Raw genomic sequence first — 6,000 nt, forward strand, 5'->3', positions numbered from 1 at the left:
CATCAGTGACTCAACCCACTCAAGTGATGCACCCCTCCTAGGGACGGCACTCTATAGTGCTTTAGAGATTTATTCCCTCTAAAACAATATATAAAATGAGGGAATTATTCAAATGTAACTCTTATGTCAATTGCAATTAGGTTAGGGCATTATTATAGCCTATACTGGCTATAATGACTGGCACAGTGAACATACTCATAACAATGATACTGTAGTAGACAGCAAATTGACCTTAAGAATCTATAGCATGCAGGTTGGTCTGTAAAACAAAAACTCAAGTAGAAGAAGATCAAAATAGCTGCACGTTGTGTTTATTGAATTAAATGGGGTGTAATAAAATGAGTTGTGAGTACGGGGGGTTGTCTCCCTCCCTCTTCTGTTGGCTTTGAGAGTTTATTTAGAAAGTGGGTTGGGGGAAGTGGCAGCAGGTTTTCCCAAACTCGTCTTCTGCACAGTAACTTTTTGCATTTTTATTTTGCAGGGGAAGCAAAATAGTTTTGCCAGGGCGGCTGTGATCCGCGGGAGGAGAGACTGTTTTTTCTTAGGCTCATCTGCAGCCACAGTACCTGAACAGGTGACAGAGAACAAGGCATGAAATCAGGGTCGTGTTCATTAGGGTACACAGTAGCAAAATATTTTTAAACAGAAAACAAAAACAAGCATTTGTTATTGGCAAGTTCAAGAAAGTTCCTCCCTGTTTTAGTCCGCTGTCTTCCATTTAGTGGCTAATGAATAAGACCCTGATAACTTTATCATAGTCTCCCGTCCTTACATTACAATACTGTGCTGAAGACAGATGCACATGTTGACTGACAGAAATGAGGACTTACTATCATTGCCAAGAGGAGACACCTTGTTCTTCTTCTGGTTCTTGTTATTTCCTCGCTTCTTATTTCCTGACTTCCTCACTTCTTTTTCATAGCCTCTTCCTTCTCTTTTTTCTTAGTAGAGAGAGAAACGGATATGAGTCGATGCCTCACAATCAAACAGCCCAAATAACAAAACGATCTACTGGTTCTTGGCCGTCTCACCTGTGTGGAGGTGATGTCCTCGAGGTCTGTGGAGAGGGCGCTGCTGATGGGCTTGGTGCTTTCAGAAAGGTAGCTAATTACCTGGGACTTCTCAGAGATGGCTGAGCTCACACTGGTCTTTTCCAAACCAGTGCTGTCATCAGCCATCTCCTCTAGGTCCTCTTCTAGGGTTTCCTCCAAGCCAGGAGCTCCTCGGTGAGGGTGACGTCACTCCTTGAGGAGGTTGAGGAGTGTGACCTCCCACTACCACGGCTCCTCCTGGCTCCAAAATGGCCCTCGAAACTCCAGTCCTCTATGACTTGTGTGATGGTGTCCGCCATGCACCTGATGGCTGCCTCGCTACCAGAGCGTGCGGCACGCAGTTGAGCCCGGTTGGAGTCCGAACGCAGGGACAATCTTTTAGCCGCAGTCGTCACGATGGCCTTCACTGCATCCTCACCACTGAATTGGATGCTCTGCTCCAGGCCAAAGACGACAGAGATGTCAGCATACTTCAGGGCATGCTGGACCTCCACAAAGAGATCCTTCATCAGCCTGAAGGGGTCATTGGCCCTCCTTGTCTGGAGGGACTCTGAGGCCTCCAGTCGGCACATGATGCCGTGGAGAATAAACTTCAGAGTCTGGGGGCTCATGACGGTGGCCCAGGGAGTGCTGCAAAGGAGGATGTGCTCCTTGCCTAGTAGGAGGGAGGGAATCTTCTCCAGGGGTCCTGCCTGTTCTTGGTTGGCATCAGGGAGCTGTCACTCATCTCGGAGACCTCAGCCCCCCCCACCTCTTCTTCCAGAGTCTGGGCAGGAGCTGCCCATGCTGCCTGGGGAGAGGTGGAGGGTTTGGGGTATGAGACAGTCATGGCACTTACAACCACCTCTTCTTCGTCCTTGGGTGAAGAGGAACACGGAGAGTCAGGGAACCTTTCCCTGGCACCGGAATCCAATCCTAAGAAAACACACTCATATTCTGAACTGGTTCAAAGTCACATCCATGTTTTACACTATGCAGTTTCTAGTACATTTACTATAATGGTAATACACTGGTTATTACTGGTCATATGGGCAAAACAGGTTATAAGTGTACCTTTCTGGATGATGAGCCTGGCCTTGTAATCGTCATTGCAGGTACTGTTCAGGATGTCTCCCACCCTGGTGATCAGGACCTGGCAGACGGCCCCTAGTCAAATCAAAATGTATTTAATACAGGGTTGTCAAACTCATTCCATGGAGGGCTAAGTGTCTGCGGGTTTTAGTTTTTTCCTTTCAATTAAGACCTAGACAACCAGGTTAGAGGAGTTTCTTACTAATTAGTGACCTTAATTCATCAATCAAGGGTGGAGTGAAACCCTGCTGAAACCCGGCCTTCTATAGAATGAGTTTGACATTTGATTTAAAGTAATTCTTCACACATAACATGTCTCCAAACACTGTATAGAAAAATAAGAAAAAAAGAGGAGAGAAAATGAAAATACCATTACTGACAATAAGAGAAAAGAAAGAAGGGGAATGTGCGGGTGCAAAAGACGGTAAAAACAACATAATAACTAACCTAGTGCCTCCTTGTTGTCATCGGAGAGGGAGCTGGAGGACTGGAGGGTAACTTTAGTGCCCTTCTTGATAGCTGGCAGGACACCTACAGAAAGAGGATCGTAGACATTAGTGGATCCTTCCACCATATATCGTTTTAGAATTCTATCAATAAATCCAGGTATTTTGGAAGTGGAGATGAATACTCACTGTAACTGGTTGTTTGAGTTAGAGTTTGAGGCAGTGCCAACATACCAACTACTTGGCGGCTTAGTTTTTTCACCCCTGACTTAGCCTCCCTAGACTTTCTAGCCTTGATAACCTCTGTGGCCTTCTTTTCTGCCTTTGCTATATTTGCCTCTCGGCTGGGCCTGGGGCCTTGCGGGGGCTTCGGCACAAGGTTCTGAGACAAATAACAACAGTGGGGAAATCTTATCACCATAGAAACCACATTTTTCACCATAGGCATGATGGTACTGAGTGACATGTCACATAAGGGTTAACCTTAGAATTAGAATCAGAATTAAAATACTATTAGTTCTAACTAGTAGGTGGTCCATGTGTCTTAATGGCGTTATTATCGCGTTGTAAACTGGTTTTCAACCCGTCGTATTACTAGATTGCAACCAACTGGCCTCCGTGACAACCAGATGTTTTGCAACAGAACTAAAAGATGTTTCTTACCTTTCGAGGGCTATCCTGGAGGCAGTCTACCAGGGCTGGCAGGCTTAGTCCATCATGGCCAGCCGAATGGACATCTGTCTGGAGCACTTGCTCTCTAGCACTAGCTTGGAGCGTCCCAACCTGGGGTATAGGAACATAAGGAAATACATAGAACTTAAGCCCTCCATTATTATGCCCACTTTTCCAGCTATAAACCATAACCTTAGAATTACAATCAGAATTAAAATCTGAATTCCAAAACTATTAGTTCTAACTAAACTCAGCAAAAAGAAACGTCCTCTCACTGTCAACTGCGTTTATTTTCAGCAAACTTAACATGTGTAAATATTTGTATGAACATAACAAGATTCAACAACTGAGACATAAACTGAACAAGTTCCACAGACATGTGAGTAACAGAAATAGAATAATGTGTCCCTGAACAAAGGAAGGGTCAAAATCAAAAGTAACAGTCAGTAACTGGTGTGGCCACCAGCTGCATTAAGTACTGCAGTGCATCTCCTCCTCATGGGCTGCACTAAATTTGGCAGTTCTTGCTGTGAGATGTTAACCCACTCTTAAAAAATTAAATAAGAAAATGTTATCCCACTCTTCCACCAAGGCACCTGCAAGTTCCTGCACATTTCTGGGGGGAATGGCCCTAGCCCTCACCCTCCGATCCAACAGGTCCCAGACATACTCAATGGGATTGAAATCCGGGCTGTTCGCTGGCCATGGCAGAACACTGACATTCCTGTCTTGCAGGAAATCACGCACAGAACGAGCTGTATGGCTGGTGGCATTGTCATGCTGGAGGGTCATGTCACGATGAGCCTGGAGGAAGGGTACCACATGAGGGAGGAGGCAGTCTTCCCTTTAACGCACAGCGTTGAGATTGCCTGCAATGACAACAAGCTCAGTCCGATGATGCTGTGACACACCGCCCCAGACCTTGACGGACCCTCCACCTCCAAATCGATCCTGCTCCAGAGTACAGGCCTCGGTGTAATGCTCATTCCTTTCGACGATAAACGCAAATCCGACCATTACCTCTAGTGAGACAAAACCGCGACTTGTCAGTAAAGAGCACTTTTGCCAGTCCTGTGTGGTCCAGCGACGGTTGGGTTTGTGCCTATAGGTGACGTTGTGCCGATGTCTGGTGAGGAGCTGCCTTACAACAGGCCTACAAGCCCTCAGTCCAGTCTCTCTCAGCCTATTGCGGACAGTCTGAGCACTGATGGAGGGATTGTGCGTTCCTGGTGTAACTCGGGCAGTTGTTGTTGCCATCCTGTACTTGTCCTGCAGATGTGATGCATGCCTAAGGCACGTTCATGCAGATGAGTAGGGACCCTGGGCATCTTTCTTTTGGTGTTTTTCAGAGTCAGTAGAAAGGCCTCTTTAGTGTCCTAAGATTTCACAACTGTGACCTTAATTGCCTACCGTCTGTAAGCTGTTAGTGTCTTAACGACCGTTCCACAGGTGCATGTTCATAAATTGTTTACGGTTCATTGAACAAGCATGGGAAACAGTGTTAAAACCCTTCACAATGAAGATCTGTGAAGATATTTGGATTTTTACAAATTATCTTTAAAATACATGGTTCTGAAAAAGGGACGTTTCTTTTTTTGCTGAGTTTAGTAGGTGGTCCATGTGTCTTAATGGCTTTATTATCGCGTTGTAAACTGGTTTTCAACACGTCATATTACTAGATTGCATCCAACTGGTCTCCGTTACAACCAGACGTTTTGCAACAGAACTATAAGATGTTTTCTTACCTTTAGGGGGCTGTCAAGGGGGCAGTCTACCAGGGCTGGCAGCCTTAGTCCATCATGGTCAGTGATGTCTGTCTGGAGGACCTGCTCTCCAGCACTAGCTTGGAGGGTCCCAGCCTGGGGTATATGAACATAAGGAAATACATTTAACCTTAGCCCTGAATTAATTATGCCCACTTTTCCAACTATAAATCATATCAATCTGTTTTTACAGCATATAGGTTATACTACCAAGAAGATAGCCTCATTACATATCAAGAGGGATAGCCCCAGAATGAACAAACATTTTTTTATCACTTATGAGACTTACTTTTAGAATAATTTTTCTCAACGGTTTATGATTTCTATCCATTGTGCTTTCAGGAACCCTTCAGATTGGACCTGACATTTTTTAAATAAACAAATACATTTTTAAATACATTTCAAACATTTTTTTACAACATCTTGGCCAGTTATGCTGTACTTACACAGAATGTCTTCTTTGCCCACTCAAAGTGATTTATTTGAACATGAGGATGACTGTCCTTTGCAAAGCATCAACTCAACTGAGGCAAAAGTAGCGCACTGAACATTTTCTTGAGTTCGTTTACGTCATAGGCTTCTATATCTCATCGTACATTATGACGTCAACTACAAAAGCACAGAGCGACCACTCCGGGAAATTAATGCATTTTTTCTGATCACATACGATATCTGAAAAATGTTTACAATGTAACTCAATTAATTTAGGTTCAATGAGGTTTTATCGTATTATATGGATAAATGTTGCCCTCTGTTGGCCATAACTGATATATTATAGTCAAATAAATCAAATCATTGATGGGTTTGGTGAGGGAAGACAGATGTAGTAAGCTGATATGATCAAATGTCTATTTGTCCAAGACAGTCATTGTTACGCCTTTGCCCAAATTGCCCAATATAGCTTCATGTCACATATCTATCATAATGTATACAAACTGGATGAATGCAGGCTGTTGGTTTGTAAATGTTGTAAATAAATATGTATATAGTATGCAT

Source organism: Oncorhynchus nerka, unplaced genomic scaffold, assembly GCF_034236695.1.
Source record: "Oncorhynchus nerka isolate Pitt River unplaced genomic scaffold, Oner_Uvic_2.0 unplaced_scaffold_2047, whole genome shotgun sequence".
NCBI lineage: Eukaryota > Metazoa > Chordata > Actinopteri > Salmoniformes > Salmonidae > Oncorhynchus > Oncorhynchus nerka.